This window comes from Aotus nancymaae, unplaced genomic scaffold, assembly GCF_030222135.1.
Source record: "Aotus nancymaae isolate 86718 unplaced genomic scaffold, 86718_ANA_hifiasm-v0.15.2.pri h1tg000029l, whole genome shotgun sequence".
Classification (NCBI taxonomy): Eukaryota; Metazoa; Chordata; class Mammalia; order Primates; family Aotidae; genus Aotus; species Aotus nancymaae.
The window spans coordinates 20,185,024-20,212,104 of record NW_026988442.1 but is presented as its reverse complement, the minus strand read 5'-3'; the positions used below and the strand labels follow the sequence as shown (position 1 = coordinate 20,212,104).

The 27,081-nt window shown below is 43.9% G+C and overlaps 1 long non-coding RNA gene across 2 annotated transcripts in view; it reads left to right on the top strand.

The window, feature by feature from the left end:
* Nucleotides 1-691: 691 nt before the first annotated feature.
* Nucleotides 692-27,081, top strand: part of LOC105719131 (uncharacterized) — a 272,253-nt gene continuing 245,863 nt past the window's right edge. Inside the window, exon 1 of one of the 2 annotated variants that reach the window (XR_010344545.1) lies at nucleotides 692-882. This is a non-coding gene — a long non-coding RNA (uncharacterized LOC105719131). Of the gene's footprint in view, nucleotides 883-23,754; nucleotides 23,835-27,081 lie in introns of those variants that run through there. The other variant, XR_010344544.1, reaches the window with a different exon arrangement.

Here is a 27,081-nt window from a genome sequence, read left to right as displayed (position 1 = left end):
TCTCTCTGAGAGACCTCTGAGCTTGGAGCTGGGAGGGGTTTCTCTCACCTGTGTGTAGAGATGGTATGAGGGTTCTATTGAGTTAGCGGTGGCATTTGTCTTTATTCTTAAGTACTTACCTATCTTTCTTTCATAATTTTTAGTAGTGTCATTCATCTGTTTATGATTCCTTTATCCAACTTTTATTAAGTATACTGTTTTGGATGCTGAAGATGTACAGAGAATAAGCTGGGGTCTCAGCTCTCATGGAGATTGCACTCCAGTTGGGGAGACAGGCAATAGTCAAGGAAACAAACTTGCAAACAGTGTTAGTTTTCAGTGACACTGGGGAAGGGCTCTCTAAGGGGTCACATTTGAGGGGGACTTGGTGGAGCCAGACAGTTATGCAAAAGGCCAGATGGTGATTGGGGACAGATGTGGGATCAGCCACGTGTGGGTCCTGCGAATGCACTTTTGAGGAATAGAAAGAAGTTCAGGGTGTTGACTCAGCAAGTGAGGGGGAGAGTGATAAGAGATGAGACTGCGGAGGCCACAGGGGCAGATCGTGTAGGACTTTTTAGGCTATGGAAGATTTTGCTTTTAGTGCATTGGGGAAGTACTGCAGGTTTTAACTTCCCTGATTTGTTACCTAAAAAAATCACCCTAGTTCCCATGTGTAGAATGGATTGTTGGAAGGTGAAGAGAAGTGAGGAGGATGTTGCAGTTGCTCACTGGAGAGGTACCGAGGGCTGGTTCCAGACGGTGGTGGCAGTCATTGGCTCTGAAGCTTTCTTCTATGGGCTTAGATGAATAACAAATGTCTTACGCCCAGAGGGACTCTATAATTCTGTCATCAATTGCTTGCCCTAGTACCACTACAGCTATTTTCCAAAACTAACAAAGGTGAGTAGGGAGTTGTCCATTGGTATCCTTGGGGGAATGGTTCCAGGATCCCCTTCAGATACCAAATCTGAGGTTGCTCAAGTTCCTTATATAAAATAGTGTGTTTGCATATAAGCTGCCCACATCCTCCCATATACTGTAAATCATCTCTAGGTTACTTATAATACTTAATACAATGTTAAGTACAAAATAGTTGTTACACTATATTGCTTTTCTATTTGTATCATTTTTATTGATGCCTTGTTATTTTTAACTAGTTAATTAATTTTCAAATATTTTTGGTCAGAGTTTGGTTGAATCTGTGGATGTGGGACTCTTGGATACAGAGGGATGACTATAAGTAACTCTTTCCACTAAGCACTCTGTGTCTGATTTCTCTTTTAGCATCATCCTTGTTGTTGTTCTCACCAACAAAGTCATTGAACAATGAACAATTTGTGTTATCTTTGGGGATATCCAATAACAGAGATAGACAGATGTACAAGTGGATACTCCTGTAGGCATGCAGGCAAGTTTTCAGTCTAGCTCTAACTGATAACAGATACCTAGGTCTTGGCAAACATTCCTGTCAATTTGAGTTGCATTTTCAAATGCATGAAAAGCCATGATTTGTTTAAGAAAAGCCAAATAGTTCACTGTGCCCAGAACATTGGTGGTAGAGGAGGTGGAGAATCTGGAGTAGAAAGTCGAAAGGTTTTGATAGATAGAATTTAGCAGCAGTAAAGAGCTAATGAAGGCTTCAGTACAGTGAGCGTGACATGCTCAAATGCATGCTTTAGAAGGATTGCCTTGGCTGCAGGGAGGAGAATGGATTAGAGAGGGTGAGGCTGGAGGTGGGGAGCTTGAATAGGAATAATCCCAGGGAATGATGAGATGAATATTTAGATGATGAAGATGACAGGGCCTGGTTGGATGTAGAGGGAGCAGGAACGAGGCAGAGATCGGTTGGGACAATTCCAAGGTTTCTGGCTTGAGTGACTAGAGGGTTGGCAATGATATGGCAATAGATTGTTAAAGCTACTGAAGTGCTTTGTTTCTATGTTTTACAAAATAAAAAGGAAGATACTGTCAGTTGCAAATTTGCTTGAGTTCTCCCCCTTACCTCCTGTATCTTTGCTCTTCTGAAATTTGTCTTTGGAGCTCCTGGCATCAAAATTTGGAGTCTGTTTCCCCACTGCTTGAATCTGGGCTGGCTATGTGATCCATTTTGGCCAACAGAAGGTGGTGGAAGTGATGCTCTGCCACTGCTGAGATGAGGCCTCAAGGGGCCTGTGGGCTGTGACTCTTTTGGAACCCTGCCTAGCTGTCACATGAAGAAGTCTACCTGGATGATGAAAGATTGTATGGAGCCAAAGCATGCCTTGCCAGCTGAGGCCCTCCTACTCCAGCCAGATCCTAGCTGCCCATGAGTGAGTCCAGCTGAGAACTTCCTAGCTGAGCCTAGCCCAAACTGCTGATCCACTGACTCGTGAGCTACATACATGAGTGTTGTTTGAAGCCATTACGCTTTTGGGTGCCCTGTTAGCAAAAGTGAAGTGATACCGGTATTTATGAAATAGATGTAAAGCTTTACTGAACTCTCCATGCAGATGGAGGATTAAATTAGAATAAGAAAGCCTCTTGCTTAACCTTCTCATAAAATTCTCAGGATATTTTGTTTAGTGACTCAGTCACTGTGCATTTTTCCAGAAAATGCATTATACCCCTTTGATGACCTTAGTTCTGATCCCTGTCATGATGGGGTTGTGCTAGATTTGGGTGACACAGAGTGATCCACACTCCTGGTTTGTCTAGAACTCTCCTGAGAGTCCCACATCCTGGGAAACTCTTCAGTCCCAGGCGATCTTGGACAGCTGGTCACTCTACATCTGCACTTTACTTTGTGGTTTGCAAGTCAGTTGTGCCCATGTTCCCCTGTGGGCTTCTGATGACAAGGTAGGCTTTACTCTGGCCTGTTTTACAGATGGTAAACCTGAGATCCAGCAGGTCCAAAGTGCCCAACCAGGATCACCAAGCTAGATGGCAGAGAAGAGAGGAGTTGGACCCAGGTCAGCTTAATGCCGTTCCTCCCCACCTGCTGCTTCCGGGGTGGTTACACCAACCCCTTATTACTGGTCTGTGAAGTGAGAGGCTGCATCTCAGATCCACTCCTCAGCAGCACAAACAGTTTTCCATTTTGATGATTTATGAACACAAGTGAGGTCTGACACCAGGAGAGAAGAGCCCGTGGCTTATTCTGTAGCTCACTCTTTGTAGAGATGACTTCGGCCACTGTCATTCTTGACCTAACCCTCTGAGGCCAGAAGAGCTGCCACCCTAGATATGCAAATGGCAATGTAAGTGAGACTCAGCTCCAGAGAAAGACCTCAGAGAATCCAGAAAAAGACGAGACGTGGGAGGGGAAAGGGATGGGAAAAGAGAAGTGGTTTCATCTCTTTCAGGAACCTTGTTGATGCTTTATCGTGAACTCTTTTGTTTAAAAAAAATCAATTTTACATACATTCAGAATTCCAAGCTGCTGAAAATTTCCTCCTGTGATGAGACGCATTCAGAACAAAACGTGAAGCCTGATTTGTCTTTCCCCAAAATCAAAGGCAGTATTCTAAAGAGACTGCATTTGCCACACAAAGGTGGCAGCTGTTTGCTGAGATTATAGCTGCACAAGCGTTCTGCACGTTCAATCTTGGGAGCATTTCAGTTTTTGAAAAGAGAAACAGTTTCGTGTCATTCCTGGATGCCCAGGAAGCTTCTGGTAACTACAGTGTGGAGCTCTGGTGGGGTGTGAATGAAGGCAGTTTTGCTCACCTGGCTTTCCATGATCTGGATGTTTCTCAGAGCAGTTGCTGAGTGAGATTGGACTGAAGCACAGTGTGGTAGGATGAGTCAGCCCATCAAGTACTCCTTAGCACCTATGCGTACCCGTAATGGTGTTGGGTCCTCCAGGCAGGGATGTGCGCCCTTCAAGGTGCTGCAATTCTTATTCTTGCCCTCATGACCTTGTAGTCTGAAGGCTTTCTAGGCCCACAAACTTAGAAAGCTGATTTTAAAGTTGAACTAGTTTTTAACCTCCCAAACATATTTACTCTCCTTCATTCCTTTCTCTTGATTTCCTGTGCTGGAGATCTGTCAGTTTCCCAGATTTCTCTCTTTCTTCCATCCCTGGAATATAATCAGTCACAGAGTCCTAAATCTTCTATCCTCAAAAATGGAACTCAAAACCCACCCTCTTTTTCCATCTGCAATGCATATAGAATCCCTTCTCCTCACTCCCATCCACTGAAACACCCTTGTCACACCTCCCTTACTATCCCTCAACTACCCTGGGAGCTACTGGAAGTTAGATTTGGCTTTGCTTTCTTAGTAAGCTAGCACAGGGCCAGCATGTATTTGGCATTCATTGACTTTTTTGAATTAATGAATGAATGAATAGGTGATGATGTCAATGATGCACTATTCCTCAGCCATGTCCCTTCAGATTTCTCTGTCTATTGGTCTCTCTCTCTCTCTCTCTCTCTCTCTCTCTCTCTCTCTCTCTAAACATGGCCAAATCCTATTTATCCTTCAAGACCCAGAGCCCATGTTCACTCCTCTAGGAAGCCTTCTCTGACATGGTCTCCCTGTGTGGCTGCTTCACTTTTTCTTCTGTGCTTCCATAGTCTTGTGCTTGTGCACATAAGAATCAATAATTCAATGTCTATACATATGTTTTTTCTTGTCTGTCTCTTCTGGGGATAGCAAGTATTTAATTTCACACTTTGGTTTTGCCTGCTGTTGCTGCTGGAAACAGTGTTGAGCTGGATACTGAGGGTAGCTTTTCATCATTATATTGTCTGATTTCTGTCTATCAGAGGGAGTGGGCTTATTTTCTGAGGAGCAGTAACTCTGAAGAACATGATGTTAGTAAGGAATGGAGAAATAGAAACACTTTTACACTGTTGATGGGAATGTAAATTAGTCCAACCATTGTGGAAGACAGTGTGGCGATTCCTCAAGGATTTAGAAATAGAAATACCATTTGACCCAGCAATCCCATTACTGGGTATACACCCAAAGGATTATAAATCATTCTATTATAAAGACAAATGCACACGTATGTTTATTGCGGCACTGTTCACAATAGCAAAGACTTGGAACCAACCCGAATGCCCATCAATAATAGACTGGATAAAGAAAATGTGGCACATATACACCATAGAACACTATGCAGCCATAAAAACGTATGAGTTCACGTCTTTTGCAGGGATGTGGATGAAGCTGGAAACCATCATTCTCAGCAAACTGACACAAGAACAGAAAACCAAACACTGCATGTTCTCACTCATAGGTGGGAGTTGAACAATGAGAACACATGGACACAGGGAGGGGAATATCACATACCGGGGCCTGTCAGGGGTTGGAAGGGCTAGGGGAGGGATAGGAAGTGGTGGGGAGATTGGGGAGGGATAACATTAGGAGAAATACCTAGTGTAGATGATAGGGGGATGGATGTAGCAAACCATTATGGCATATGTATACCTGTGTAACAAACCTGCATGATCTGCACATGTACCCCAGAACTTAAAGTATTTAAAATAGAAAAGAAATGTGTGTGTGTGTGTGTGTGTGTGTGTGTGTGTGTGTGTATTAGCCTGCCAGCTGCTGTGGCTTCTGAAACTTTACGCCAGGTTGATTCAGAGGGGCTAAAGCCTATTGATCTCAAAGCTTGGGTGGAGAAGGGGGTTAAAGCTGTCCTTCAGCCTCGATTCGGTTCCCTGTGCTAGATGGCTGATATAAGAGGAAGTTCTCTCGATTCGCAGCCCCCTCTATGGGAAACAGATGCTAGGCATGAGACACTGTACTCTGATGGTTAAGGTCATGGACTTTGGGTTGGACTGAGTTGGAATTCCCACACCACCAGTTACTTACTAGCTGTATGATTTGGGGAATGTTACTCAGCCTCTTAAAACTCCTCTTTCCCTAATTAAGAAAAGGGATTTGTATAAAAATCAGCCTTCATAGAATCTCTCTTATATGCCAGGCACAGTGTTTTATTTTTATTTTTAAAAATTATTTTTAAGGATAGGATCTCATTCTGCTGCCCAGGCTGAAGTGCTGTGGTGCAACTGTCGCTCACTACAGCCTCAAGCTCCTGGCTTCCAGCAATCCTCCCACCTTAGCCTCCCAGAGCTCTGGGATTACAATCATGAGCCACCATGACATGCCTTATTGTTATTTTTGGTTGTGGTTAAAAAACCTGTAATGTAAAATTTACCATCTTAACCATTTTTAAGTGTACAGTTCAGTAGTGTTAAACACATTCACATTGTTGTGTAATGAACCTTCAGAACTTTTTTATTTTACTAAACTGAAACTCTATACTCATAGAACAACTCTCCATTTTCCCTTTCCCTCACCCCTGGCAACCACCATTCTAATTTTTGTCTCCATGAATTTGACTACTTTAGATACCTCATATAAATGGAATCATATTAGTTGTTCTATTATGACTGCAAGCTGCTGTTGCTTCTGAAACTTTAAGCCAGGTTGGTTCAGAAGGGCTAAAGCCTATTGATCTCAAAGCTTGGATGGAGAAGGGGATTAAAGCTGTCCTTCAGCCTCAATTCTGTTCCCTGTGCTAGATGGCTGATAGAAGAGGAAGTTCTCTCCATTCGCATTATGCTTATTTCATTTAGCATAATGTCTCACGGTTCATCCGTAGGGTAGCATGTGCCAGGATTTCCTTTTTTAAGGATGAACAGTATTTAAGGATGAACAGTTCATCCTTTTTTAAGGATGAACAGTATTTCATTGTATGTGTAGACCATATTTTGCTTATCCATTCTTCTGTTTATGGACACTTGGGTTGCTTATACTTCTTGGCTATTGGAAATAATGCTGCTTTGAGCTCTTGCTTTCAATTTTTTTTGGGATATATACCCAGAGGTAGGATTGCTGGATTATATTATAATTATTTTATTTTATTTTTTAGGAATCATCATACCGTTTTCCATAGCATTTATACTATTTTGTATTTCCACCAATAGTGCACAAGTGTTCCAATATCTCCACATCCTTACCAACATTCATTAATTTCTGCTTTTTTAAAAAAATTATAGCTATCCTCTTGGGTGTAAGGTGATACTGCATTGCAGTTTTGAATTCCATTTCCCTAATAATTAGTGTTGAGCATCTTTTTTTGTGCTTTTTGGCCATTTGTACAACATCTTTGGAGAAATGTCAAATTAAGTTTTTTGCCTATTTTAACTCAGGTTTTTTGTTTTGCTTTGTTTTTTTGAATTGTAGGATTTCTGTATATATTCTGGCTATAAACCCCATAATAGATACATGATTTGCAAATATTTTCTCCCATTCTGTGGGTTGCCTTTTCACTCTATTAATTGTGTCTTTTGATGCACAGATGTTTTAAAATTTGATATAGTCCCGTTCATTTATTTTTGCTTTTGTTGCCTGTAGTTTTGGTGTCATATCCTGGGAATCCTTGCCAATCCTAATGTCATGAAGCTTTTCTCCCTGTTGTTTTCTAAGAGTTTTAGAGTTTGGAGTTTCAAACATAATTGAGTTTCAGTCGTATCCTGGGAATCCTTGCCAAACTCAGTGTCATGAAGCTTTTCTCTCTGTTTTTTTTCTAAGAGTTTTAGAGTTTCAGAGCCTACAGTTAGATCTTTATTTTGAGTTAATTTTTATATATGGCATAAGGTAGTGGTACAACTTCATTCTTTTGCATGTGAATATCCAGATTTCCCAGTACCACTTACTGAAGAGATTGCCCTTTCCTCACTGAATGCTCTTGGTACCCTTGTTCAAGATCCTTCAACCCACACTAGAGCATTTATTTCAGGCTCTTTATTTTATTCCATTGGTCTGACATGTGTCTGTCTTAATGTCAGACACATAGACCAATGGAATAAAATAAAGAGCCAGAAATAAATAGTGCTGACCACACTATTTTGATTACTGTAGCTCTATAATATAAGTTTTGAAATCAGACCTCCAACTTTGTTCTTCTGTTATAAGGTTGTTTTGAATGTCCAGGGTCCATTGAGATTCCTTACAAATTTTAGAATAAATTTTTCCATTTCTGCAAAAAAGAATAAAAATGCCATTAGGATTTTGATAAAGATTGCATTGAATCTGTAGTTGGCTTTGAGTAGTATTGACATTTGGACAATATTAAGTCTTCTAATCCATGAGCATGAGATATCTATCCATTTATTTGTGCTTTCTTTGATTTCTTTCAGCAATGTTTTGGAGTTTTCAGTGTACAAGTCTTTTGCTTCTTTTGTTAAGTTTACTTTCCTAAGTGTTTTGTCCTTTTTTTTTTTTTTTTTTTTTTGACACAGTCTTGCTCTGTTGCCCAGGCTGGAGTACAGTGATTTGATTTCAGCTTACTGCAACCTCTGCCTCCTGGGTTCACATGATTCTCGTGCCTCCCAACTAGCTGAGACTAACGAGTGTGCACCACTATGCCCAGCTAATTTTTGTATTTTTAGTAGAGGCAGGGTTTCGCCATGTTGGCCAGGCTGGTCTCGAACTCCTGACCTCAAGTGATCCTCCTGCCTTGGCCTCTCAAAATGCTGAGACTACAGGTGTGAGCCATGGCACTTGATCCATTTTATCCTTTTTGATGTCATTGTAAATATAAATGGATTTGTTTTATTAATCTCTTTTTGGATATTTCATTATTAGTGTATAGTAATGCAACTGATTTTTGTGTGTTGATTTTGTATATTGCACCTTTAGGGAATTTGTTTATTAGGCAATTTAAATGTTTTACTTGTGTAACCTCATGTAGTCTTTATTGCCGCCCAGTGAGGTAGGTATCATTACTACACTTCTCTTACAGATTAGAACACTGAGGCTCAGAGTGCTTGGGTAACACGCCCCAGGTAACCTGGTTGGAAAGGCACCTACCAGACCTTTCCTGGATGGAAACTCAGACTTCCATTACTTTTAGTGACGATACTTACTAATCACTTTTTGATAAGGAGTTTTGTGAGAGTTACATGAGTTAGTCTTTAAAAATGCCTCACATAAAGGTCTGAATACTTAATAAGTGATAGTTTTTTTTTTAATACTTAAAGAAAACTTCATTGAACATGCAAAATGAAAGGACTCACAACATTCCAAGTAAAAAGAAATTGGGGATTCTCACCTAAAACATATTCTAGCAAAAATATTTCAATTATGAAGATCATTTATTTTTATATTAGAAGCATCAAGGAAGAGGAAAGACTCCTTAGAAAGAATATAAAAATTGTCTGTCTACAGACTTTCCTTTTGTTCTTCTAGATGGAGGAGCTTCTACAGGGTTTTGAAGGGAGAAATTTGGAACCTAAAAATTTTGAAAACTTTATAGTAAAATCAATGATGTACAAGCAATAGATAGACATTCTTAGCCATCCAGGGACTCAAAATAGACTTACACTAGAGAGGTAAGACAAACCAATGCTAAGAATATGAGAATGAGGAAGTGCTGGCATGAAAGGGCATGTAGTTCTTCTTTTACAAAACTTAGACTCCAAGATTCAGCAATCCCACTAAGATGCTTTTATCAGGTAATAATAATTCTGCGCTCTTGAGTGTAGTCCTCACTACTCCCCTCAGCTGCTCTTCTGCAACTTCAGTGAGTCCAATAATTATATTTCCCTATTTGTATATGTTTCTTAATACAGGTTACATCACTTAATTCAGAAAAATAGGGATTAGGAGAACCAAAGTTATTTGTGGACTTGCATGGGTCTCACAATAACCGAGTGGCATTGTGGAATTCCTGCTGAGTTTGTCAAAACACAGCCTCGGCCTGACACCAGACTCTCCTACACCAGAGCACCCCTGGGACTGACAGAGGCCTCTGGACCTGTGCTGCCATTTCCCCTGGCTGCTTGGGTTTTCTGTGTCTTGAGGGCGAGGGGCTGTACCAGGAGGCATCCACAGATGCCTGCCCTTTCTCTAATACTTTCTTCTGGTCAATACCAGAATAAGGCTGGAGTCCTGATTTGATAGTCCCTGTGAGGTTGCACTGCAGAGTAGGGGCCCAGCCTTCTCAGGCATATCCAGCCACAGAACCTTCCTGCTTGGCACTTTTCTTTAGGAAAATCTCTCAGATCCTTGGTTAGAAAACCAAGAGTGGGCACGTCTTCCTCTTTCAAGATAGCTCTCTCCATGGCCAGAAGACCAAAGGGAAAGGCTGAGGTAGAAAGGGCCCTGACATCTCACACTCATGGTTCTGGCCCTGCTTTTTTTAGAAAAGTAACTCTTTCCCATGGCTAGGGGAGAAGTCAGACCTTCCTGTTCCTCTTGGGCAGGGCATGAAGCAATTTTCAGCCCTGATGTTGACACCAGGTCATACCCCCAAACCTTCTTCCTGGGCCAGGTTCTTTGGACTTCTGAGCTCTGGCCTTTCCAATAGGAAAGTGACCAAGTGGCCACAGAAGGAAGGCATGCATAGCTTTTGCAGAGGCAAAGAAACAGCGGGAATGGAAGCAAGGACCCAGACCCTGGGACTACCCAGTTTCGCTTCTTCCTAAGCTCCACTGCTTATTGTCTGGGAGGAATCAGACAAGTTACTTAACCTTTCTGAGTCTTGGTCTCCACACCAGAAAAGTAAGGAGATAGTGCTATATGCACAAGGAGATTGTTTATAGGGAAAAATGAGAAGATCTACGCAGAGAGTTTAGTATAGGGCTTGGCACACAGCAAATATTCCATAGACATTAGTTACTATCAAGATTATTGAAGTTTGCATCTAAATCCTTAGTTTCAGCAGCCATCTGAATACAAAGTGTACAGGAGGCAGGATTGTGCACCTACAGAGGGAGGACTCTGGATTCAATGAGAACTGGGTTTAAATGCCCACTCCAGTAATTACCAGTAAGTAGTATGTACATGGAAAAGTTAGTTCTCTTCTTTGAACTTGATTTCTCACCTCATGCTTTCCTTGCATGGTTCTTGCTGAGGGCTGGTGGTGAGGAGATTATGTGAAATCATGCATGCCAGGCACACAGTGGGTGTGTAATAATGGTTCCCATTATCACTAAGTAATCAAGTCAAATCCATTCAATGGATGGCCTGAACCTCGGTGGGTCTGACCACCATTAAACATGTGAAGGTGGGTTAGTTAGTCTGCTGGCCTTTTATGTGTGTGGAGTGAATCAAAAGAAAAAATTAAGGTCAAAATAGCTTTCTTCATTTGATCATTCACTTTTTCATACTCCCAGTGCCTGGCACAGTGTCTGGCTTATTTTAGGTCGTCAATACATATTTGTCAATTTAAATAAAGCTTTATTAATGCCAACATAGTTTTGTATGGGCAAGACTAGCTCCATGGGCAGCCATGTTGGCATGGCCATGCTTGGAAGAGCACCATGATATCTTTGAAGTCTAATAGTTTTAAAATAAGGGCATTCCATTTTTATTTTGCACTAGGCCCCACAAATTATTCAATGAGTCTTGTATACAGGCAAATAAAATGCAATGTAAAAAGGCTAATCTTTTCCTTCTAAAAACTCTCCATTGGCTACTCATCACACCTAGAAGAAATCTAAACTCCTTGTGTGACTTACTAGGTGTGCCTGGTATCTGTGGTCACATAAATCTTGATTCCTGAACTTTGGCCACCCAGTCCTGCTCATTTAACAGACTGAGCTCTCTACCTGCTCCCCATTCCTGTTTCAGCTCCTAAGTCACTTCCATAGCAAGGTCCCTCCCTGATCATCTTCCTAGCTACTCTGTCTTTTTAAAAAATTTGTTTTATAATTTCAGCTTTTATTTTAGATTTGGGCGTATATGTGCAAGTTTGTTACATGGGTATGTTGCGTGATGCTGAGGTTTGGGGCATGGATCCCAGCACTCAGATAGTGAGCATAGTACCCAATTGGTAGTTTTTCCACCCCTGGGCCCCCCTTTCCCTTCCCCTTCTAGTAGTCCTCAGTGTTGAGTGTTCTCATCTTTATGTCCATGTGTACTCAATGTTTAGCTCCCATTTATAAGTGAGAACATGCAGTATTTATCTGTTTCTGCATTAATTCTCTTAGGATCATGGCCTCCAGCTACATCCTTGTTGCTGCAAAGGACAGGATTTCATTATTTTCTATGAATGTGTAGTATTCCATGGTATATACATACCACATTTTGTTTATATAATTTGCCTGTGGTGGGCACCTAGGTTGATTCCATGTCTCTGCTATTGTGAACAGCTCAATCCATTTTATTAGCCTGTTTTACACTCTTCATATCTCCTAATACTTTCTGAAAGGAGTTAGTTTACTTTTATGTTGACTTGTATATTTTCTGTTTCCCACACTGTACTAAACTTGATGGGGCCAGCCATCTTCCTGTCTCATTCTCCGCCTTGTTCCCAAAGCATCGCCCAGCCCTCAGCACACAGTGGGTGCTCTAGAATACTATGGACCGAAGAATGAATGGACTTGGCAGTTCTGGGATTTAAATCTTAAAATGTTGATCCCTCAGGACTTTCTCTGATGGGAAATTGAGAGTAGAGTTGGCACCATATACTCTATACCCTAGTTGAGGATGAGTGACCATGTGGCTCCACAACCTTGCAGTTAAGCGAGATGACCACCATTTCCATGTTCTCCTGGTAACACTGGCTGTGAAGGGCTGGAAGCTGGGACTGGGCTTCTAAGCCCAGTCTTCTGGGTCAGGTCCCTGCAGTAGGGTCCTCTCTGCAGTTGGAGATGTAGAAAGGTCTGGGTAGCTGGTGTAAACCAAGAGAATAGGAACCAGGAGATTGATAGCAATGAAAACATCAGGTGAAAGGCCACTTAACCCAATGCCCCATTTTACAGAAAAGAATATTGAGATTAAAAGATAGGAAGAAACTTATGCTCTAATAACAATAATAATAGCAAAAATCCAACCCAACTCAAACCAAACCAAGTAAAATAAATGAAACAAATGAAAAGGAAAAAAAAAAAAAAACCAATGAGAAGCAGTATAGTGTAGCATTAAGACCTCAGTACAAGTATGATATTAAATGAGTTAATACCCACATAGGGCTTAAGGCAGTTCCTGGCACAAAAATTTACTATATAAATGTTCACAAATTAAAGACTAAATCTATTGTGCTCTTTTGCTGTTCCAAGAAATTTGCAAGCCTATCACTTATGCTATTTCATTTGATTCTTCCAGCTACCTGGTGAGGTAGGTGCTATGATGATTTGTCCCCATTTTACAGATGAGGAAATCAAGGCCCAAGTGGAAGAGTAGCATGGGAGCTGGGATGTGGCCCCAGTCCAGCTGACTCTAGGGCTGGGTTCTTGGGCACTACCCTGGATTGCAGTCAAGGGCAGAGCTGGCCTGGCACCTCTGTGCTCTTTCCCAGTGCCAGACCTGGGACTGGCCTAAGTGGGAAATGCTGCTGATTCACATGTGCTCTGCTGGGAAGCTGCCTTACTCACTGGCTCGTTCATGCTGCAAGCATCCCCTGCATCTGCCTTGCTCAGACTTTGTGCTGGGTGCTGCGAGCAGACAGGTGAAGTCAGGTGTCTCCTGTTAGGGCAGCAGGCTTCCAGGCTGGAGGGGCTGATGAAAGGTGGGATACACGTAGGAGAGCTGATGAGTACAGGCTTGCTGAGTTTGCTTTCCTCTATGTAGGGAGTGCAGCTAGCCTGGGCGTCAGGAATGGTTGGGATCCCAGATTTACCAGAGCAGATCTGGCAAACCTTTGAACCCAGGTGGCCTGCTCAGCCCTCCTATGCAAACTCTCATGTGAAGGGCTGGGATAGAGAACTCTGCTGGGTCTGGATGTGTCTGAGAGCCCCACCTCCCAGGGGGCCAACTAGTTGTGGTGAAGGGATAAAGCGCTAACAGGGACTACCCCTGGGAGCCCAAGAGCCTTCAGCAATGATTACAGATTCGTCTCCCTTACCACTTCCTGGCTTCTCCAGCCTGGAACCTCTGGGCCTGTTCTGCTCCTTTGGATCTTGTCCCCACTCATGTCATAAGCACCCCAACAAGCCTTGCAGCATTCAACGTGGTCCACTCAAGGTGGTTCCCTCTTCAGTTCACAGCAGGCATGCCCAACCCTACTGACCTCATTTGCCCATTCATGGATTTATGCCTTCGTTCAACAAATAGTTATTGGATTCCTATTGTGGGCTAGGTATTGTGCTGGTCTCTAATAAGAACACAGCTGAGGAAAAAACAGTCATAGCTTCTACCCTCAAGGAACCCACATTCTAGAAGGCTAGCATAAAAAGAGTAAAGCAAGGAGGAAAAATAATTACGCATTTTAAAATGTGCACATGGGTGATGTAGGTTGGTGATATGAATTGAAACTGATTCATATTAGCTCATGAGAGTCAGTTGTTAAATTTTCAGGAGTTTTTGTGAGCTAGTTGTTAAACACAGCCATTATAAACATTAAATTATATAAATAATATGTATTTTAATAAATAACATATAATATAATATAAATCATATATATTATATAAAAATCAAAATAAAAAATGAAATGCATCAATTATTTTACTTCTATTGTATCTATACGATGGAGATAATATATAATCGTGAGTGCATTATTGTAATTCTTTGCTTAAATCCATATTCAGTGACCACATGTTGCTATCTTGATATTGACCATAATGGGAATATTCACATTATGAAGATTAGGAGACACAACAAATGAGGGCTTTTGTTTTTCTCTGACAACTCTTTGTTAACATTTACTAGCACACTCCTGGGCTATGGGAGAGAATACAGGGGGATTTGACTTCAGGTAGATTCATATATCAGGGGAGATCTCTCTAAGGGGGGAATAGTTTTCTATTTCTGAGACCTGAGGATGAGAAGGAGTTGACTGCTGTAACCATGTGTTGCAGAGTTTCATGGTCTGGGGCGTGGGCATTTCTGGGAATGGAAAGGGGACCAATATGGCTGCTCATCAGTACATGTAGCTATGACATTATGAGCAAGAGGGTAGGAGGAGGGAGATGGGGTTGGAAAAGCAGGCAGGGGTCAGGGCATACTGTGACCTCCAGGAAGGAGTCTGCAGTTTATTTGAAGCCATGGGAGAGGTGCACAGCTGTGAGAGGGCAGTACTGCCTGACTCCCACCTCCAGTGCACTCCACATCTTTCCTCATTCTCCAGAGTTACAGGGGAGGGGATGGCAGGAAATGAGCTCTCTTGGGGGCAATCTTCAACCATAAAGCCATAGAGACTAATGGATAAATATCCCAGCTTCCTGTTTTTCAGATGGAAAATTCTGGGAGGCCTTCTGTACAGTTCCCAGAGGTCCTGGTACACCGAAGGCCCCTTTGCCTATAGTAATGATCTCAGTAATATTCCCATATGCAGATTGAGCATCCCAAATTTGAAAATCCCGAATCCAAAATGCTCCAAAATCTGAGACTTTTAAAGCAGAAACATGATGCTCAAAGGAAATGTTCACTGGAATATTTCAATACTCATTGGAGTACTTCCTGGGATCATCTCCCAAATTGACTACCTGCACCAAGGCCTTATGGCAGGCTCTGATCTCCAGGGAACCCAAACTAAGACAGGGCGATGTAAAAACCAGCCACATGGAACTGACAGATGGGGAATGGATTTGAGGGGCCATTTCTGCCCACTCAGCTTCCTCTAACCATGCTTGGGTCCCCTGGGTTCTTTCTGCAGGGACCCCTTTATCCCACATCCTGGAAATAGTCCTGACTAGGGACAGCCTAGTTCCTGCCCTTAGGCCTGAGTGGATAAGCCAGAAGGTGATGAAACCCAGCACCACACTGTGGGGGCCACTTCACAGGCCTGGCTGCATCTGTGAAGACCCCCAGTCCCTTGCCTTTTCTGTTGGTCTGGCTCTCAATGCAGATTATTCTTGGCTCCTCCTGAAGGTGTCCTCATCCTGTCCTCCCACCTGGTTCTGCCAGACTCTGCCACCTGCATCTGATAGATTGTTGAGCCCTCTTGAGCTCTGAGAGCCCCACATGGTGGCTTAGCTGTTCTCCATCCCTGGTTACGTGCCTAAATTAGGCTATACTTGGTATGTCCCACAGATCCCTGCCATGGAGAGCTGATCTCACCTGTCCCAGCCTGGGCCAAATAGGATAGCCAGTGTGGCCCCTAGCTCAGTTTCCCCAGTTCAGCCTGGGTTAGCAACATCAACCCACTCACTCAGCAGCCTCGGCTTCAAGAAACTGCTGCTACAGTGTGAGAGTCTGAGACTGAGCCTTCAAGGGGGGCAGGTGATCTGTGCTCTTTATACACCCCTGACTGAATCCTTCCCTGCTTGGCAGCCCCATAGGCCACTTCCTTCTCCTAATGCCCCTGACTTTGCACTCCTCCACAAAGGCTAACCTTTGTGATCCAAGTTGGCAAGGCAATGGACCCTACTCCTTCCAGGATGTGTTTCCCTCGCTCCATGACTGGGAAACCTGCCCATTCTCCCTCCCTCTCCCCTAGGGACCTGGCTCCCTTTCTCACCATCAGCCCCTCCTGCTGCTCCCTTCTGAAGCTCTCCAAAGCATTCTGACTCACCTTCTGACTCAGGAGGAGTGTATTTCTGTTCCCACGTCCTGCACCGTAAGGCCTGGAGATCACAGCTATTACCTCTGTGCATTTGTGTGCATGTGTGTGCCCCTGTGTATGCGTGTGTGCATGTGTGTATTCTTACGTGTGTGTCCAAGTGTATTCATGCATGCCTGTATGTGCCCGTGTGTGTCTGTGTGTGTGGGGCACATTTTCCCCAGAGAGCTGGGGAGGGTGATTCTCCTATCCCTTCTCTACCTCATATATACATCCCTGACCCCTCAGGAGCAGACAGCCACCCTCACAGGCCCCTGAAGGGGTGGATGGTAAGTTGCCACAGAAAGCCTTACGCTAATACAAGTACAAGACAGTACAAGATGATTGTACTATCCAAGGTACTTTTTAGAAAAGAAAATCCAAGTTGATGACCCCACCCACTAAACCCTGAGTCTAGAATCTCTACATTGTTGAGCTGGCAGGAACTTAAAGGCTGAAGCCAACTCCTCATTTGTTACTTTGGGCCTAAAGTTACCCAGATTAGTAAGAACCATGTCCAAAATTACCCAGCAAGCAAGTGGCCAAGCTGGATTGGTAGCATAATTAATTTATGCCCTGAGCCATATCAGTCTGCCATGCATCCTCTCTCCTTGCCATCCTCCACTATCCTGCTAGACCTGTGCCATCCAATATGGTGGCCACCAGTTGCACGTGGTTATCAAACACTTGAAATGTGGCTAATCCTAATTGACATCTGCTGTCAATGTAAAATATGCATCAAATTTCAAAGGCTTAGTATAAAAAGAATGGGAAATAGCTGATTAATAATTTTTTATATTGATTACATGTTAAAATAATATTTTGGATATATTGCATTAAATAAAATATATTATTAAAGTTAATTTCACTCATTTTTACTTTTAAAAATGTGGCTACTAGAAAAGTTTTAATTGCATATGTAATTTAAAAAGATACTGGTTCATGTTTATGGCTTACCTTATATTTTAACAGGGATTCACCAGCCTTTGGACCAAATCTGGCCCACTGCCTGTTTTTATAAATAAAGTTTTATTGAAATGTAGCCATGCTCATTCATTTCCATAGAGTCTATGGGTGATTTTGCTCTGCAGTGGCAGAGTTGTGACAGAGACCTTATGATCCACAAAGCCTAAAATATTTACTTTGTGGTTCTTTATAGAAAAACTTTGCTGGCCTCTGCACTAGACCATCGATTTCATAAGAGTGGAGATTCTGAGCTTCACACAGGATAAATGCTTACTTAATGCTTGTTAAATAAATGAATTACTTGATTAATTTTTAGAAGATAAGGTTGTTGAAATTCCAGGCAGAGGACATAGTGTGTTGTCAAGGCATGGAAGAAACAGCCCTGGGTGTTCTAATAGATGTTTGAGGTGGCCTTAGACACTCACGTCAGCCCCCTCCTTGGTCCCTGGCCTCCTGCTTCTTTTTTTCCAGGAAATCTCCATTCTGACTGTGCAAATCTCACCAACCAACTCTCAAATCTCCAGTAGCCTGGCCGCTGCCTTTAGGATGAAGGCAAAGCTTATTAGCATGGCCTTCCGGCTCCTCCTGCCCTGCCTTGCCCAGCCCTTTAGCCTGGCGCTCTGCCATCTCCTCTCCCCTCCAGGGCTTCGGCACTTCTCCTGCACACACCCCACCCATTCTGATCTTCATGCCTTTCTTCATACTCTTTCTCTGCAAGTCACTAGCCACCCTTCCAGGCTCAGATCCAATAGTTCTTCCTTGAGACACAATGTGGCGTTTTGCCAGCTTTGGAGTTTCTTTTAAATGATTGTTCCTGTACGATAAATGATAGGAGGCAGTCGGTTCCCACAGCACTTTGTATCTTTCTTCACTGTAACACTAATAATTGAAAGCAGGAAGTCTCACTTTTTATTTGGTATTTGCTGTGTGCCAGACACCACCCTCAGCTCTCTCTACAGATTGCCTTTTGAAATTCTCATCACACTTCAGGAAATACATGCTCTTTTGCTCTTATTTAACAGATGAGGAAACAGACTCAGAGATGGTCCTGAAATTCAAATTCAGATTGTCAGATTCTAGAGCCCACAGTCTTAATCGAGGGCCTGTGTTCCTTCCTGAGGCTATGTCCTACCTACTGATGCCTGGGGTCTCTTCCTTCAAGAGAGGTCCTAGAATCAGCCCTGTATGGGGACGACCTAGGCCCTGCTCTGAAGCCTGAGTGTATCAGCCCAGAGGTAAGTCTAACCCAGCATCACAGTATGGAGACTTCTCTGCAGCTGCTCAGAGAGGCAGCCTCCATCCTTGAAGGTCTAGGGCACACAGTTAAATATATGCTAACTCTTTCTCATTTTGGGTCTCAATATAAACCTTGCTTTCTTGTGGAAGTCTTCCATGATTGCCCAGACTATGATAGATCCTTGGTTATATGTTCTCACAGTACCCAGCTCTTCTTCCGCAACTCTTATTCAAAATGTTTTTGTACTCCTTTTATTGTTGGTTGAGTGCAGGAACTTTGTTCATTGTATTTCTAGCACTTTTCTCAGTGTCTGGCTGTTGCTAGGGACAGGGAATACTTGAGTGAATGAACGAAACTCTACTTGGTCTCTTCACCTGGGTATCAGCCTCACAAATCCACAGGGAAGCAGAAAAGCATGTGAGTTTCTGTCCCTATCACATTCCTTCTGCAAGTGACTTAGTTTTGAAGACACTGGTATGTGCTGAAAGGTGACAGTGGGGGATTGATGATCACAAAGCTGGTAATGTCTGACCTGTAAGCAGAACTTGAGACAGAAAGCACTTTCCTCTGCCTCAGCCAAGGAAACCTACTCTCCACCCGCCACCAACCCCATGTGGCCTCTTGGGCACAGCCTGTGGCTGACAGCAGAGCTGAAGAGCAGTGGGTGGGCAGATCCCCTGTCTGGGGACAAACAGACAGGCCTGTGGCCTGGGCAGTGAGTCAGACAGACTCCCCACCCTGACCCCACCCCCAGAGAGTGAGGGAAGTGAGCTGCTCAGTCACACACAGCTCCATGGAGGAGGGATGGAGTGGGATTCCAAATCACAGCTGAAGTGTTTCCCCTATTCTTCCTCCTGCTGCTCCAGTGGGTGTGGCTTGAGAATTTCAGTTTTCACCTGTTTCAAGGAAGGCAGTGGCACAGGTGAGGCCTGCAGTGGTTGAAATTTTTATATTTTCCCTGCACAAATATCTCAAGGCTCTGCTGGGGAGTGGGAGGGTTGGTCTGCCCTAGGATCCCTGAGAATCAGGTCTCATGTGCATACCTGGGTCTAGGGTGAGCAGCTCATTTTGGTTTGTCTGGGCCTGTATTGTTTTAAAAACTAACAATTACTTCCCAGAAACTTCCCAGTCCTAGGCAAACAAGGCTGGTTGTTCCCCCTACCTGGGTCCCTTGCACTTCAGTGATTGGATTTAGTACCAGGTGCTGTGTCACTAGTTGCTGGCTGGCCACTTCTTCATCACATCAGCACATGGCCTTGGGCTTCTTTTGAGGCTTATACTTGGGCTTAGACTAGGGGCAGCTTGCTTGACCTGGGAACCTGGCCAGACCACCAGGGGTTGGTGTTAGCCGTTTCACACCCAGTGTAAAGACCACCAGAGGTTCTGCTGAAGTTCTTGCAGATGGTGGGGTGGGGGGTGAACCCAGGGCATCTGATCTACCAGGTTGTGATCATGGCCACATAGAGCTGGCCTGAGTTTTGGGAGATATATCCATGCAAAGCAGAATAAGCTACATCAGGGGATAGAATAGATATATAATGCAAGACACATAAGTAATTTTAAACTTTCTAGTAGTAAGATTTAAAAAAGAAACAGGTAAAATTAATTTTAATAATAGAGTCTATTTAACCCAGTTATTCCAAATATGATCACTTCAACATCCAATCAATGGAAAAATTATTAATGAGATCTTCTAAAAGTTTTCTTTCTTCATTGTAAGTTTAACATCTGGGCCTAAGCGGGAGGATTACTTAAAGCCAGGAGTTCTAGGACAATCTGGGCAATAGAGTGAGACCCCATATCTGCAAAAAATAAGATAACTACCTGGGTGTAGTGGTATGTATTTCACGGTGTCAGTGTATCTCAATTTGGACCAGTCATATTTCAAGTGCTGCTTGGCCACATGTGGCTCTGTATTGGACAGAGCAGAGCTAGGCACTTTTGCAGCAGGGAAAAGGGACCTTTATCCATTTTTGGATTGATTCTTTCTCATCTTTGTGGGTTCATCTACCTTCGATCTTTGAGACTGCTGATGTTTGGATGGGGTTTTTATGGGGTCTTTTTGGTTGATGTTGTTGTTGTTGCTTTGTTTGTTTTTCTTTTAACAGACAGCCCCCTCTTCTGTAGGGCTGCTGCAGTTTACAGGGGAACCATTCCAGATCCAGTTCTCCTGGGTCCCTCTCGCACCTGGAGATATCACCAGTGGAGGCTGCAGGACAGCAAAGATGGCTGCCTACTCCTTCCTCTGGAAGAGCTCATGCCAGCCAGAATGTTCCTGCATGAGGTGTCTGGCGACCCCTGTTGGGAGGCCTCACCCAGTCAGGAGGCAAGGGAGTCTGGCTGCCCCTTGGTTGAGCACGTTTGGCTGAACTGGGAAGAATCCTCCTTATCCGGACTGCCGGCAGGCAGGAAAGACTCGGTCTGCTGAACCATCAGACCAAGGCTGCCCCTCCTTCAGGGGCTCCATCTCGGGGATATTAGAATTCTGGCAGTAAACCTCTGGCTGGAGTTGCTGTAATTCCTGCAGGGAGGCCCTGCCCAATGAGGAGGGATGAATCCAGGTCCCAGCTAAAGAAGCAGTCTGGCCACACTCTGCCGCAGCTACTGAACTATGCTGTGGGGAATTCCTCTTGGTCCAAACTGCCCAGTCTTCCCAACACCAGCAGGAGAAAATGGCTGACTGGAGCCAGAGTGATGGCGGCTGCCCCTCCCCTCAGAAGCTTGGTCATCCTAGGCAGTGTCCAGCCTGCTGCTGGCCACAACCTGAGTGGGTGCTCTGTGCCTGGGATCCAAGGCCCTGCTGGTGTGGGCGCATGAGGGGATCTCCTTATCTGCAGATGTACGGATCCATGGAAAAAGTGTGGTTTCCCAGGTGGAAACCTCCCTTGGCTAGGTGTGGGAGTTCCCCTTATCCCATGTGGGCTGTTGCTCCACCCTGCTTTTCCTAGCTCCGTGTGGGTCGTGCCAACCTCCTAGTCAGTTCCAGTGAGAGAACCTGGATACCTCAGGTGACACAGCAGGATTCACTCACCGTTTTCAGTCTTCTCAGTGGGAGTCACAGACTGGAGCTGCTTCCAATGGGCCATCTTGGTTCCTCTGACCAATACGCATTGTTTAAGCTCCTAAATTCATAGTAGTTTGTCATGCCAACAGTAGCCAATTAACATAACATGCATGGGTACACATAACAGTTGGTTTATTAAATGCAAATAGATGCTGTGCACTGTGCTGTGTACTTTGTGTGTGTGGCCTTGCTTAGTTTTCATAACAACTTCATGTGATAGCATTATCTTCATCCCCATTTTAAAGATTGAGTCTTAGAGAGGTTAAGGAAACTGTCTAAGGTCACAGAACTTGTGAGTGACAGAAGTGGGATTTGAACACTGTCTGTCATTCTGTTCAGCTCTATGTAGAGTCACTCACATCTAGAGTAAAAGATCTTTTTTATTCGTTTTTTCTCTGATCCAGGCATGATGAGGATACAGTCTGCTTTTGCAGAACCCATGAAAAAAAGATGTCTACAAGACACTGGAATGTGACAGCTCTTCAGGGCAAATACTTTAGTACTTGAAGAAGCATCTTTATTTTTTTTTCCCTCATAAATTGTCTACGGGACATATGCTTTAGAACTCGAAGATGCAACTCTTTTCACATAACCAATTACAGAACTAATTACAAACTGTTTTTATCAGTTCATTAAGGTAGATATAATTAAAGCAACATTTTGTTAAACTAGTTTGAGTGTGTGCTTTAAAGTAATAATTACTACCTTTATTTCTTTGAGACTCTTTCTAATACGTCTTGGCTCTATCTCAGGCTAGCTCATGTTCTCTCTTGCTGTCTGTGCTACATCAGAAAGACTGTGGCCCTTCTGTCCTGCATTCCTGCCACTTTACCTAGTTAATTTCTACTCATCCTTCAGTTGTTCTCTTGAATATTGCTTCCTCTGGGAGGCCTCCCTGATTTCCCAGGCTGGATGAGTCCTCTGGTGTTCATTCCCACAGTGCTCCATCTCTTATTTTTATCTATCTTATTACACTCAACAGTATATAAATGTATTGCCTGTATTTTCCACTACACCATGAGCTTCATGAAGTCAGGGCTTAATGTTTGTGCCATTTTCTCTTGTGTCCCAAGTGTTCAAAAGAGTGCTTGGCATGTAATAAAGTTAAATAACTATTGGCAGATTGATTAATGATTTGGCCTGGTCTTTGCCCCTTACTGAACACTGTTGGAGTCTAGACCTATTTTAACTGGGTTACACATTTTGTCCTATCAACCACTCTTTTCAAATATGCACAAACACACAGGTACACCTTGACATGTGTGTGCGTGTGCACATACACACACACACACACACACACACGAGAAGTAATGTCTTTTCAAATGTCCTCTTTGCCTTTAAGCTAGAGGCCCTTAGCCCTTGTTAGTGAGCTTTTGAGTTGGGATATAGAGGGAGCAAAAGGTTTCTATGCCACTTTTGGGGAGGGGCGCATTGCCTCCTGGGAGTATCTACCTTCTCAGGTACTGGGGAATTATTTGTGCATGTCTTCTGTCTTCTGCCAGATGTCCACCTCTGTCTCTGAACAGCACTCTGAGGGAGGCCTTCTTTGCCCTGAAGCTCACAGCCTTGTATCCCATTCTTGCTTCCTTGTGGGCTGGTGCTTGGGCTATGGAGGCAGAAGCTGAGGCCACACCTCCTTCTCCCTGTTTCTCCTTAGTGCCCTATGGGAGTCTCCAATAGGAGGTTCCCTCCTTCCAGGCTCAGCATTGCTGCCCAGACAACATATGGCCATGAGCATGAGGCCAGGGTGCAGTCCTAAAGGGGGCCTGACCCCGGACCACAGCCCTCTGGTGCAATGCCAGGGTGGTCATTTCACAACAAGGAGGGAAATTCACATCATAGAGTGTAAGACCTTTGACCGTGGAATCTCAGCTCTTGGAAGCAGATATAGCTGGCAGTGGTGTCCTCTTGTGTCCCTGTTCCCAGTCTGGTTCAGCTCTTCTCCTTTCCCCCATTCATGCCCAGCCTTTGCCCTGAACCCTGCCCCTTCCCAGTGACCATGGTCTGCTCCACCTACTGTCTAGACCAATGGGACACCAGAAGAGAACAGTCTGATGGAGGGGATGAGGATAGAAAAGCAAAAGGCTTCACACCTAAAGGTGAAACTGCAGCAACCCCTCAGTGCTTCAGGAAGCAGCTTCCTGGACTCCATGGGGAGCTGGGTGAGCACCCTCATTTGTTTCTTTGTCCCCTCAGGGCACCAGGGTGTCTGGAGCGTGCCCCAGTCCTTATGCCTGCTAACCTTTTTGCCTGCCTCCTTGCTGCTTGTCTCATTACTGTTCTCCAGCATCTTGTTCACACCATTTTTCCTCAACAACTCTGCTCCTTTATTTTTCCCACAATGGACACAGAGTAGCTTAAGACCTTTGGAGTCCACAGACCGGGGTTCAATGCTTGACTATTTGACCTTGAACATGTGACTTCCCACTCTGAATCTGTTTCCTCATCTGTAAAATGGGCTTAATAATTCATTTCTCCCAGGGTTGTAATGGGAATAAATTAAGGCAATGCATCAATTTAACATACACTTTCTGAGCACCCACATGTGACAGGCACAGAGTGGGGTGCTGAGATTATAGTGATGATTAAGACAGAAACTGGTTGGAAGGAACCGACAGTCTACGTGGCAGCAGAAAGCTCTCACACATATACAAAGAGATACCCCAATAAATAAAGAGTCATAATTCCCACTGCACATTGAGGGTTACTAAGAAGCAAACAGATGGGAAGCAGTGAATGAAAGCACAGGGTGAGGTTATCCTTAGTAGGTGAGGACAGGGAAGGGCAGTTTTAGGAGATGGTATCAACCAGAACCCTGGAGAATGAGAAGGGTTTCAGGACCAGTGACAGTGGGACACATAGAGGGCCCTCCTGAGCACCAAGCTCCCAAAAGCAAGAAACAGGTGAGTTTATGGATCCCAGTGGGGATCTTTGTGGCTTGGTATACGTGAGTGACAGTTAGGTTAGGAAAAAGTGAGGCTGAAGAGGCCAAAAAGAGTCAAAATATGCTGGGTCCTATGGGCTAGCGGTTCTCAGGAGCATCAGCATCGCTTGGGAACTTGTTAGAAATACACATGCTTGAGCCCCACCCATAATCTGCTGAATCGGACACTCAGGAGGTAAGGCCCAGCAATCGGTGTTTTACCGAACCCCACAGGTGATTCTGATATATGCTAAGTTTGAACATCTCTGCTAAACTATGGTGTGGAGTCTGGATTTTTGGCCCTTATGTGGAAGAACACTGTTAGAAGGTTTTAAATGAAGAGTGAACTGTGACCTGATTTATTTATCTCAAAAGATCCTTCTGGCTGGAGGGTGGATGGCCGGTGGGAACCTGGACTGGGAGTTTAAGTTCTTAGCTGAGTTAGGCCTACAGTATGGCTTAATGGTTGGGGTTAGCACCATCTTTGTCTCTTCTTTCCACACTCACACCTGTCTCCTCTTCTACATTCAGTGAATTTTGAGCAGCCACACACTGTCCACCTGAGGTCACCTTCCAGGGCTATTACTTGCAGGGGTTGTACACCATAGGGCCATGAGGCTGGACCATGATCTTGCAGACTTGGGTTTAAGCAACTTTCTTGTGGGAAGACTAGGAGATGAAACTCACCAGGCCATGGCTTGTGTCTGGAAGGCTGACATTATTTGGAAGGAGAAGGTGGGAGCTGCACTCTCCAAGGGTCATGAAGACAACAGGGAGGTCAGGCGGTCAAGCTTACACTTTCCTGCCCTCATACTGCTTCTGTGGATCATGTCTCATGGACATGGGTGGCCCAGGAAGACTTACAATGTAGATCCTTCTCACTGCCAGGCCCATCCCTGAGGCCCCAAGTTTGGGAGCTTGTTGTGGAGTATCCACCCCTGTCCAATTCCTGAAATTGTGGTCAAGAAGTTAAGACCCCCATAACCTCACCATACACACCACCAATGAACAAATCTCAGCAGACATTTAGATAAAACTTACTAAAACACCAACAAAGTCAGGAAAAATAGTTGAAATATTCAGGCAGTTAAAGCCAAATAACTGAATGATTTTGGAAATTTTAGGTAAAATAGTTGAAATATGAAGAGAATTCAGGGAAAGCTGTTTGGTAGTCAGTGTGGCCTGAGGAATAAGTGGAGGTTTGGATCTATAGCCGGGGCTTGTGGATACCATCTTTGCTGTGTGTCCTAAAGTAGGTAACCTGTTCTTTCAGAACCATCATTCCCTCTTCTGTAAAGTACAGATAATAGCACCCACTTTGCAGGAATTTGGTAAAGACTGATTGAAATGCTAAAATACACAAAGTTACTGGCAGAGAGCAGGCATGCAGTGAGTACTTTCCCTTTTGTTAGTACTATGCTACTACTGCTATGCTTCCTTGCTGACTGTTACAATTCCTATTGCTGTGTAACAAACTACCCCAAACTTAATGATATAGAGAACAACCATTTTAATATGTCCACAATTTCTTTAGATTGAGAATTCAGAGAGAGTACAGTAAGGATTGCTTGACTCTGCATTAAAGCTTGTCTGAGGCCTCAGTTGGGAAGACTAAAAAATGTGGAGGTGACTTGAACGGTAGGAGATTGGAGAATTTGATTCCATGCATCTGGCACCTTGGCAGGAATGGCTGGAAGCTGGACTCAGCTGGGCCTGCATGTTTCTATTCTGATGTGACTCCTTATGTGGCAGCACAGTGTCCCAGAGAAGGAAACTTTGTGGTCTTTTATGACAAACCTTGGAAGTCACATAGCATCATGTCTGCCACATCCTACTGAAGTGGTCACAAGACCACTTTGATTCAAGGAGGGCAGACAGAGATCCTACCTGTCAATGAGACAAGTGTCAAGAAATTTGTGGCCGTGTTTAAATCTACCACACTAACAAGCCTTCTGGATGTAAACTAGTGATGACCAAACCTGCTCCTAGTTCATTTTCTGAGCAATATGGAGGTGCCTTCCAGCTGCTATAGATGCAAAATTGTCAGCTCCTTGCAAGCTTCAGAGTTCAACTAACCTTAGTCTGTGACCTGAGTTGGGGCATAGAGTCCATTTTACTGTAGCCTGTGGAGGCCTGCCTAGATGGGGAAGGGATGAAAAAGATCCACCAGGTTCTCCCTCTCCAAGCATTTAAAAAGCAGTAATAAATGGATGAGAGCTGGGAGGTGTGATTGATTTGTTTTATGAATCACAGAAGAGGCTGTAACTCATGGGAGATTAAGGCTGAAGTAAGTTGTACGGCTCTTGCATTACATGTAGAGATTAATGACTTATCACATGAGGCCCCACCGTTAACCCAGCTCACCCACAGGGAGTTTAATAGCAGGGCCATACGGGCTGACTTTTAATACTTGAGCAGATGCTCCTGGCTTGTGTGTGGCCCTGATTCTCAACAAATGAGCACTTCCCTGGTTAGAGTTATGAGTG